We start from the raw sequence: 12,439 nt of genomic DNA, 5'->3' as shown, positions 1-12,439 counted from the left end.
GCTAAACTTATACAACAACAAGTTTGCTAAACTAGCAGTTCCAATTCCTAATGACGAAGTCGCTACTCTGGGACAAGCCGTACGCTCGCTTGTGCAATGGCCAGAAGAAAACATTCATGTTCCCATTGATGAGATAGATATGCTAAAGTTGAAAAATTTGTAATAATGAATGCTTTTAAATTTATTAGGGTACGAATATTAACCTATAGTAGGCCATTAATTTTTGCATTAGGAGGATTTACACAAAACAATAAATAATGCTAGGACTTCTATGTCAACACCCAAAGAGGTAATAGTAATTTGGAATAATCGATTTTTATTTTTTCTAGTTCAATTATATATGACGTCTCGTGTAATTCTTTTTTTTTTTCGTTTCTCAACTTGTAACCCCAGACAAAATCAACCGGCTTCAATTATAAGCCAGATGATTTTTATGTTGCACCTCATAATTATAACAATCCGATCCACCACCGTCGTAACACAATCCCAATAAGAAGGGATGTGCACTTTTGGGCCATTATTTGTCCTCACTTAAGCCCAAAAGCACAAGGCCTTGTTACTAAGTGATGGGTGGAATCCTTTATAAACATATCACAAGCTCCATATTTTCCCGATGTGGGACAAATTTCCTCTCAATCTCTTGGGGTGTTACAAACTCCCCTACTTAAAGAACATAACGTCCTCATTGTGCCTTGAAACTGACCGCAACCAAGCCTAGAATCCTCCCCCGCTAGGTGGGTGACCTAAGTACTCCTGGCCACAGGATCACCACATTATCGTAGGGTTGCGATGATACCATTTATAACAACCCGATCCACCACCGTCGTAACACGATCCCAATAAGATGGGATGTGCACTTTTGGGCCATTATTTGTCCTCACTTAAGCCGAAAAGCACAAGGCCTTGTGACTAAGTGGTGGGTGGAATCCTTTACAAACATATCACAAGCTCCATATTTTCCCGATGTGGGACAAATTTCCTCTCAATCTCTTGGGGTGTTCAAATTTATAACAACCCGACCCACCACCGTCGTAACACAATCCCAATAAGATGAGAGCCGTACCTTTGGGCCCATTATTTATCCTCACTTAAGCACAACGCTTTGTTACTAAGTGGTGGGTGGAAACCTTTATAAACATATCACAATCCTCGTATTTTCCATATGTGGGACAACTCAATCTCATAACCTCATGGGGTGTTATAAACTCCCCCACTTAAAGAACACAACATCCTCGTTGTGTCTTGAACTTGACCGTAGCCAAGCCCAGAATCCTCCCCCGCTAGGTGGGTGACCCGAGTACTCCTGACTACAGGCTCACCACACGGTCGCAGGATTGCTCTAATACCATTTATAATAACCCGACGCACCACCATCGTAACACTATCCCAATAACATGAGAGGTGTACCTTTGGGCCCGTTATTTATCCTCACTTAAGCCCAAAAGCACAAGGCCTTGTTACTAAATGTAGATAGAAGCCTTTATAAACATATCATAATCCTCATATTTTCCCAATATGGGACAACTCAATCTCATAACCTCATGGGGTGTTACAATAATCCTCACGATGCTTATGATAAGGGATATGATTCTTTAAATTATAAGGCTAAATTACGTCGTCTTGGCTAAAAAATCTGCATGACCTAGCTGTAAGCAAAGCAGTCACCGCAGACATAATCTGGGTTCAATTGGAAGAGGATATTTTGGGCAAACGTGCTGATCTGGCTGTACTTGAGGTGAAGCCTCTGTTTGAATTTATCGACCTTGACGAGTTAAATGCATCTCACATTTTAGTTTGGATGATGTAAGTTTATTAATAAATCTAGTCATTTGGTTTTACGAATAACGAAGTCTATTTAAGCCATAAATGAAATTAACATTCGTTCCATGTGACGTAATGTAGGTACCTGTATAACCACATCATTAATGAAAACAACATGTATGGACCTACCAGCTACGGATTTGCGTGTCCTTACATGTTCTCTTTGAGGGCGCCTTTTACTAAACAGCAAGAGCAGATCCAGTATGTCGCTCGTCGGCTGTTAAAGACCACAAAACTCTTGCTTGCCCCTTACAATGAGAATGTGTATGTGTAGTACGTATTATAATGAACCACGATTCTATTAATTTATTAACACGATTTTATGTATACGAATTAACAACTGAATTTTCGAAACTCCATAGGAAGCATTGGGTGCTAGTGGCAATCAATACGACAACAAAAACAGTCTACTGGATTGACTATTGCGGTGGCAAACCGTCTGAATGTTTGTATCGATGATAGCTACGTAAGTTTAATTACAACCTTTAATAATGTCATTTGTTATTGTATGACCTTTGAATTCTAGAATCATTTTAATGTCACCTCAATATTATTGACCCATATCTGGAGTATATGTTAATTATAATTTCGTGTATGAATTAGTGTTTTTGATGAAAAAAGAAATCATGTCTCCACTTGAGCAAATTGACAGCAACACCCCTCCAAACATTGTCGTGGTAAAAGTACGTATCTTCTTAATAATTACTGGTATCATTTAATAATTTATGTATATACGACAGGGTGATCTAATTTAGCTTATTTTTGTGTGGTTTATATGTAACAGTCTCCTTTACAGCCATACGATAAACAATGCGCATTTTTCCTTTGTCGGTCCATGTTAGAGATTGTTCGCGATAATTATTACACCTTTAAATGCTAAGGTTAGTGTGTTTTAATAAATATTATGACATTACGTAACTTGCTTAGGTTTAATTCTGTATATTTCCATTTATTCTATATATCTTGATTTCTAGCAGTTTCTAGTAAAAGTCGGTCAACAAGTGCCGAACTACACGAGCAAAGACATCAACTATATTAGAGATCAGTGGGCAATGTATTTTCTTTCACTTTTTCAACAGCCAGATCCCTAGTTCGCTCATTATGTATGTGTATATATATTGAACCAGAGTTATTGAGTTTTGATCGCCCATGTCGTATTATTTTGATGCTGGGTTGAATTGATCATTCTGTGTATTATTTTGATGCTGGATTAAAATTTTGATGTGCAGTGCGTAGCTGCTGAAATGCTACTGGAAAAATAGCATATTCAGCAGTTGTTGGCACCTGATGAAATCAGATTTTTTTAAAAAAATATATACAACAAAACGATAACGGGTCAGATCAAACCGTTATTGTTATTAATGTACACTGACAACGGTTTTTCTAAATACCAAATCGTTGACAATATTTCTCCAATGCTATTTGCCGCAAAAAAAAAAAAAAAAAAAAAAAAAAACGAAACAGAACCGTTGTGAGATGTACTGAATCTACAACGGTTTTATAGTAAGAAAACTGTTGTCAGATTTTTCCCTCCATTCGAGTATGATAACGAAAGTCAACCGTTGTCAAATGAATTATTTAACAACGGTTGCGATCCGTTGTCAAAATATCACTAATATGAAGGAAGATAACGAAGAAAAGTCGTTAACTATGAAAATTAACAACGGTTTTGCTACACTAGAACCATTTTCAATATCAGGTTAGGAAACGGATATGGAACCGTTCTTAAATTTTAACGTTTTCTTACTATAAAGCCGTTATCAGTTTAATAATTGACAACGGTTGTCGACCGTTGTAATGCATATTTACTACGGTTATTGGATCCGGTGTCAGAGTTTGACAACGGTTCCGTGTTTTATAACAACCGTTTTCAATATTTAACAACGGTAGGTTTTAAAACAGTTCCGCTTTCGTATTTAAAACGATATTGACCATATTTACCCGTTATTAGAGTACTCAATTGGCGTAGTATCGTAATCGTACTTACAACTTCTTCCAAGTTCCATCTATATATTACCCAACAAAGATTGTCATAAAGTTGCAAAATAAAACAAACTTGAAAACAATAATATCAATCTAAATGAAAATCAAAATGGTGGATACGTCTCCATGCAAATGCTTTGCACTCATCATCATTATCTTTTTGGGAAACTTCTCTAAATAAACCTAATAAAATTACCCAACAGGAATCCACCGCCTACCAAAAACCGCCGTCTCTCGCCGGCGAACAACATCAAATTCCCCTTGGTCGCCGGCGAGAGTTTCCATCTTCTATTTTAAGGGTATGTTCTGGTTTTCTACTTTGTAGCGTTTTCCAGGCTGATTTGCAGTGAGTTTTGTCAGTGCTTTCGGTGGATACTGGTTTTCGTAGGGCATTTTCTTTGCTTCTTTGGGGGAAGTTTTCTCCTTTCAATTTCGTTTTGTTTCCCATGCTACTTTCTCTGCCTTACCTTTATTTTGTTTGCTTTTTCCCTAAATTTTCGGCTATATCATTCTTTTAACTATGTCTTCCATATCTGATGCCAAGTTTCTTGAATACTTTGTTTTTGTCTATGGTAGTGAGGGGTTGTCGGATGATGATACTGAATTTCGATATATTCTTAACCAATTGGATTATTCCCTTCTTTCTAAAGTTCAAGCTATTAAAGATTTTGGTAATACTCTTTTTCGTCAACGTCTGGCGACTGCTACGATAAGGCATGTCGTCGTTTGTGTTCCATTCTCAAGAATACAATCAATCTTGATTTAAACTCAAACTCAACGCTTGCTGTCTCTTTATGTTTGAATTTAGCTGCTTGTGCTAATAAACTTCATGAATTTGAGGAAGCTATTATCTTTTGTCTATGGTTTTAAATTTCTTTCCTAGAAACGCTAAAGTTCTCTTTCGTAAGGCAGTTACGCATAAAAATTTGAATAGGTTCTCAGGGGTTATTACTACTTTGGAGGAGGCGAGTTTAATAGAGCCTCATAATAGAGAAATCTGTCCAGAATTGGAGGAACTTAGGAAGTCTCTTGTTATTAATCAAAATGGTAAAAGGGTTGTAAACTCTATGGACGCAAACGATGTTCGAGCGGAGAAATTTTGTTTCTGTACTCCAAACTCATGAAGCATGTACAGTGTAGAAGATGACTGTGGATGCCCTTTGTTCATTGTCGCAGTTGAGTTCTAGTGACGATCTTACACCGTCTTCACATTCTATTGATTTGGGTGCTAGAAAATATGTTAGTAATGATGCTTCGTCTGACAATGACATGAGTGTTAACCATAATCCTAGCTTTGATCAAGGTCATGGTGATCAATTTCTCAATTTCAGGAAGAATAGCAGAGGCTATTCCCTCCTAAGAATAGATGCAGTTTCTTATAAAAAAACTCCTTCAAGGTAAAGAGATACAGGTAAAGAGATACAGGTGCATAAGCATAAGCTTCTAACCACAATGATAGTTCGTGTTCACAACCTTTCACATAAGGAAGCCCAGACGGAAACATCCCATGAAGAGTCTTCAAGGGAAGCAGTTGTTCCCACTTTTAGTCCTCCTTCTAATACATTGCCTGAGACACGTGAGCAGATCTTTGATCTTGCGTCTACAGAGAGAGCTGAGTTGGTTGCTGAGGAGTTTATTGTTCAAATTGTTAAGAAAAAGCGCTTAACTTTGGACTCATCTTCTGTTAGCAAGATTTCCTTGGATAAGTTCCATGTCAAAACCGTTAGGCAACATTCGAGCAAGATACGTAGCTGCAAGTTGGCTTATTTCAAGGCAAGGTCGAATGGCGCGGGTTGATGATAATTTGAAGACCAAATCTTTGGTTTCTGTGAAGCATTTACCTTTTGTTTTCACATACACTAAGACGGTCGAAGTGGTCAGCAGGTATAAAAGAAAGGATCCCCGCATGATCCAATTTGACACCCATTATCATCCACCATTCAAGAAATATCGACTTTAATCTACCGTTTGGTCCTTTTATAAGTGTAGTCCGTTTTGTTGGTTTGCAAGTAGTTGTGTGGTTAGTGATGCCCCCCGGTGTGTAATGTGGTTAGTTACGTTATATCAAACACTATGTAATCTTGTTTTATTCAATTTATACCAGTTCATTGTTGTCAAAAAAAATTATCTTCTTGGTTTACTTAATCTCTTCTCAAACTAGAGGTGGTTATACATATTGCGTTTCCCTCCTTTAGTATTTTTACATTGACGCGTGTTGTAGTATTAGAGTAATAGTGTATTATACTTATATACTCACATGGAGCGTATATGGTGGAGTGAAAAATATTAATAACAAATTTGAAGAATTAATCCAACAAAATTGGCTGAAGATTATCTTAAATTATCTGTATTCTCTCCGTCATATTTATTTGTTTATCTTTTTCATTGAAATATATTTAATTAAAAGTAATATAAACAAATTATTGAGAAAGAAGTACTCTCCAATGCGAATTTACTCCCTCCGTCCTATTTATTTGTTTGCATATTCCATTTTGAGGAGTTTATGTCATTTGTTTGACCTTCTATTTTAGTAATGTCTTTGATGGACAATTGAATCCCTTACATTCAATTTGATCCACTTATCATATAAAAATTGACTCTCCTGTCTTTTCCCGATCTTTGTGTTAAAATTAAAGGTAAATAAAAAACTGGGATGGAAGGAATATTTACTTAGCTTGAGTTTTTTTTACAACAATAAAGCGATATTTATATATATATATAGATATGTAAATTACAAGAGTACCAATACGTGAGCATTACATTCAGTACATAGTTGCTAGTTTGTAAGCAATACTACCGTCAGAGTTGTTACAAAGGTGAAAACAACACTTATTAAATATGTAGCTGTACGCCTTAATTTTGTCTATCGTATTGCAAAAGTGCACTGGAATATTAATACCATGATTGAGAGCCTGAACAAGTTGTTTCGAAGGTATAAGAAAGGTAGCTTCCAAAATGTTGCATTCTACTACCCATTGCATAGCCATGAGTAATGATATTGATAGCGCATAAATGGGGGAAGATGACCTCGCTATTTTTCCATGAATTATTCCAGTGCCTTCAGAAAGCCAAGCTAGTCCTGAAATGTCATGTTGCTTACCTCGAGTTCCTGCAACTTGTATTCGGTGGCCATTATTATTTGTGGAGTTGATTCTGGACCCGTTATCTGATGTTTGCGTATGTATCCTCTTGATGTTAAATAATAAAAGTTGCTGATGCGTAAGCTCCTTACTTCGAATTAACACTTGGAGTGGAGTAACATCCTTTTTCCGGAACTCCATATCACTCTTAGCTAACCAAATAGCCCATAATGTAGAACAGAATACATACACAGAATTGAGCTCCCTCACAATCGTTCTTTACAAAATAAGCGACAAAATATGGCATCCATTGTTGTAAAGCTATTTGTCGATTCATAGACGAACGAAGTCCTAACTCTCAACTTCTCCATATTCCTTGCATTATTTCACAATGGCGAAATAAGTGATTAGCTATTTCAGGAAATCTTTTGCAAAAAATACAATACGGTGGTAATGGTAAGCCTTTCTTTATTAGTAGGTCTTTTGTTGGTAGAACATTGTGCATCAGTTTCCAAATAAAAAGTTTGCAGCATGTGTGTAACTTATGCTTCTATAAATGGCACCAGAACTACATAGGGATGTTTTCATTTATTTTCACTTGATCAGAGATAAGAGTCTTGTAAGCAGAGTTGACTTTATATCGTACATCACTAGTGTATTTCTAATAAATGAAATCATTTGTACTGACATTTGGTGGTTCCATGTTGATGATACGCTGGATTGTAGAATCCTGAAAATGGTGTCTGAGAGTTGCCATATTCGAGCTGCCATCATTGTTAACAAGCGCATGTACTGAAAGTGATGCTTCTTGGGGGACCTGATTGCTGAGAATGGTTTACTACCATTGATCCAAGGATCTGATAGTAAATTAATTTTTAGACCATTACCAAGCTTCCACGCAAATCCATCTTGCAATTTGTGAGCTGCTTTCAATATACTTTTCCATCCCCATGAAGGTATATAATGGTTTTTTATTAGTGGCGGTATAGCACCACAATCTTTGAAGTAATTTTCTTTGAATACCTTAGAGAGAAGTAGTTGTGGGTTGCTCATAATTTTGTGATAGTTCTTAGCCAACAAAGCTTGATTCATCACTTGTATATTCCTTAATTGTAAACCACCAGACTGTTTTGGCAGATGCAAAACTTTGCTTGAGATCCAGAGTATAGTTCTCTTTTTACATGAAGATGCCCACCAAAATGCGAGAATTGCTGCTTCACTCTTTGCAGTGATTCCTTGAGGTAATTTGAATATTGACATTACATGATTTAGGGATGAAATAAGAACTCCATTGATCAATACTAGTTTAGCCGACTACGAAAAATTAAGAGTATTCCATGAGGTTAGCTTATTTGTCACCCTGTCCAGCAGACAACCAAACGGAGCTACTTTGTTGCGTTCAATGTCTGCTGGTACTCCCGGGTATACTCAAAAGTCGCCTTTGTATTGCATAGTCAGTAACTTGTTTAGGTACTGTTCGAAATCAGGAGGAGCATTAGGACTATACTTGAGATAAGATTTAGCGTAACTAACCATCTGTCCCAATACTTTTTCAAAATCTGCAATGATCTGTTTTACTAGGACGCAACTTGAGGGTGTAGCCTTAAAATAAAGGAATGAGTCGTCTGCATATAACAAATGTGTAATTGGGATACTATATCGTGATAGCTTTATACCTTGGACTTCATTGTTTATTTGCGCCTTGTCAAGCATGAGAGATAAATAATTCATGCAGATAATAAATAAATAAGGAGAGACTGGATCTCTATGGCGAATTCCACATTTAGGGATAAAACTGTCCGTCGTTCGCTATTTATAAGAGTACGATTAGAAACAGTGGTGACCGTTTCCATAATAAGTTGTTGCCATGTGAGGGTGAAACCATGCCTCTGAAGAAGATAAAGGAAAAATTGCCATGAAACTCTGTCAAATGCTTTGTTCATATCGAGCTTCATTGCCATATAACAGTTTGTTCCACTTGTCTGCCGATTGATATATATCAAAATTTCATGAGCAATCAAACAATTGTCGTATATAAGTCTTCCTTTGATGAAAGCATTTTGGGATTCAGGAATGATATCCGGCAACAAGCTTCTGAGTCTCTTGGCTAAACATTTGAATGCAATTTTGTATAAGACGTTGCATAGGCTAATAGGTCTAAGTTGGGAGACCGTTTTAGGGTTAGCTATTTTCGGGACTAAGGTGATGAGTGTTTGATTCCATTCTTTTAAAATATGCCCTGAATTAAGAAATTTTAATACCGCAATAGTGACTTGCTTCTCCACTGTGTGCCAAAAACGCTTAAAGAAAGCAGAGGTGAATCCATCTATTCCAGGAGATTTATTATCACCAATTGAGAAAGCTGCATCCCTAACCTTTTCTGTTGTGAACGGACGATCCAACCACTGGCTTTGATCAACTGTAAGGGACTTTAATGACAAAGATTCTAGTGCACTGAATTATTGTTGTGCTGCTGGTGCCAAGTTTGTATTCATTTGGTAAAGAGACTTAAAATGCTTTATAATAAGGTTCCTAATCTGAGATTCGTTATAACAGCAGCAAATACCTTCATTATCTTTAAATGCACCAATGCTATTTCGCTTTGTTGGGTTCTTGCTTTCTGAAACAAATATTTGGTGGGAGCATGACCTTCTTGTGCATGCTGGATTTTCGCTCTTTGAAGCCAATAATCATGAGTAATTTCAGCTTCCCTTTTTAAACAATTCTTCAGTTGATTAAAGTTGGCCGCTCTCTGCAAATCTGTGATATTTACAGCTAAGTTCATGAGGTCAAAGCTTATATTCCTCTAGTTATGCCATACAGTTTCCTGTGTTGGAGTACCCAATTCATAATTTTGAATCTAATATCTGCTATTTTCCTTGACAGTGAATACATATAAGACCCACCAAAAGGTAATTGTCAGTTTGTATTAACCAAGTCCTCAATATCCTTATGTTGTAAACACCAGTTATCTATTCTACACGGAGTCCCTTTCCTTATTTTAGCAGGGCTTGCGTCTAACATGATAACAGCATGATCAGAAACAGCAATTGGATAATGCCATAGACGAGCCTCCGGAAAAAGACAACACCAAGAGTTAGATTCGTAAGCTGTGTCAAGTCTTTCAAGAATTAACTCATCACCTTCCCTATTGTTGGTCCATGTAAATTGACCACCTTGATAGGGTAGCTCATGCAAATTTGACATTATTCTCTACGAGATGATATCCTGCCATCCTTGTATATCAATAGATCCTCCAATCTTATCTACTGAGTATTGAACTTGGTTGAAGTCGCCTATTATAAGGATCTCAGAGTACGTATGTGTGACACCCCCATACTCCAAGTGCCTTACCAAGGCCACTCAAGTATAAGAACGTCACCATCTCGGTTTCCCGAGACAATGATAATCAAATGACAATAAAGAAACATAATTTAAATAGCCAAACTGTTTAAAGTGATTACAATTCAAAACCAAACTGACAAAAGGTACAATACATGTTCTCACAATCCAAAGGTCTAAACAACTAAAGTATGACAGCGAAAGACTCTAATTAGCTCGTGGTGACACATCCCAGCTAGCCCAAATGCTTCTAGTCAAACCTGCTCAATAACTGCTCACAATCCCCGAATGAATCACAACAGTTTTTAAAACAATTAAACTGGGTCAGTACTAATTACACAAAACAAAGTACAATACAACAATTACCAAACAGCTTAATCGTCACATCAAACCCCGGTCTCCATGAACAATCACCACGTAACTGACTACACACTAAAGTGTGTAGCCCTGCCAGAGTACCCATCGCAACAGATACTCCACACCGCCAGTGGGGGACCGCAGTCGTACCCACCAAATCCCCGCTCATCTCCATCGAGCGATAAACCCACGTTCATTAATGTGCACATCCCTTTTGTGGCGGGTTCCACAGAAGGCGAATCATGGGCGTGAAGCCACTCCCGCAAGTGACTCCACTCAGCCAGGGATACGCCCTGAAGAACACAGACAGATAATCAGCAATCACAACACAAACTCGACAACCGTCTGAAACAATCAACAATACTAACTACAACACAAATCACCACACATATCATGTAACTAAAACTGAGTAGGGAAAACCCTACCTGAAATGCAATCACAAGCAGCAGACGATCTAACAGCTGTCTCAAAAACGCTCTTCTACGAATCCTCCTCCTATTCACATAATCATATAATTACTAACAAACACAATTAACCATCAAAAGCCCCAATCCCCCAAATTAGGGTTTAAACAAAGTTCATTAAAAGCTATAAAATTGGTATGTAGATCTTACCCTCGACGCAAGGATCACAAGGACACAAAGAATGATGAAATCCGACCTCTCGAGCTCCGGGATTTGCCAATAACACGGATGATGCGAATAACGTAGTCTCAATCTCCTTTTTAAGATTATTGGGTTTGTAAAAGTGTTTAACAAAGATGACAGTATGAATTATATACTAATCCGTGTGATTAACAAAACCCGTCAAAATAATGCCTGTTAACCGACCTACTCGATCGAGTACCAAGGCTACTCGATCGAGTACTCTACAGACAGACTACTGTTTCGTAACACAAAACACCCTTACTTGACAGAGTACGGCCCACTCGATAGACTACCTAGAGACTCATCAAACCGTAGTATTACAGTCTTCCCTCCTTAAAAAGAACTTCATTCCCGAAGTTCACACCACAACAAAATAAAAACATACTACCATACTCCCGGCACTACAAACAAAACAAAACTCAACACAAAACTCCGACACATGCTACCAATCCAAAATCAACCCGACACAACTCACTAATAACTATACACACAAAAAATATAAAAAGATTCAAAAACTCTTCGCGATCATCTCCTACCCCCTTAAAAGAAACAAGGTTATGTCCCCGTAACCATACATACCTGATAAAAAAGAAACGGATAGCGCTCTCAATCTGCTTAGGCACCTCAAGGTAAGACAAGGACTCATCTAGCTCTATGTTCTCTGCCTCTAACAAATGTGACAGATCACTCACATACTTCCGCAGCTGAGATTCATGAAACACATTATGCACCCTATCCAAAGAGGACGGTAAAGCCAAACGGTAAGCAACCTCTCCAACTCGGTCTAACATCTCATATGCTCCTATGAACTTCTTACTCAGATTGCATTTCATCCCAAATCGCATGACCCCACGCATAGGAGACACTTTCAGAAGAACCTTGTCCCCAACCTAAAACTCTATATCCTGGCGATGTAGATCTGCATAACTCTTTTGCCTATCCTGAGCTGCTCTCATCCTTTCCCTGATCATCTTAATTTGCTCAACCATCTCATGTACCATCTCTGGTCCCGAAACCAATGCCTCAGCACCGACGTCCCAGCAAATCGGACTCCTACATCTCCTCCCATATAAAGCCTCAAATGGCGCCATGCCAATACTAGTGTGATAGCTGTTGTTGTAGGAAAACTCAATCAAATCTAACCTCTGCTCCTAGCTACCACCAAAATCCATCACACAAGCTCAGAACATATCCTCAAGAGTCTTGATT

This window comes from Silene latifolia, chromosome Y, assembly GCF_048544455.1.
Source record: "Silene latifolia isolate original U9 population chromosome Y, ASM4854445v1, whole genome shotgun sequence".
In the NCBI taxonomy this organism is placed as follows: domain Eukaryota; kingdom Viridiplantae; phylum Streptophyta; class Magnoliopsida; order Caryophyllales; family Caryophyllaceae; genus Silene; species Silene latifolia.
This window is presented reverse-complemented; position numbering follows the sequence as displayed.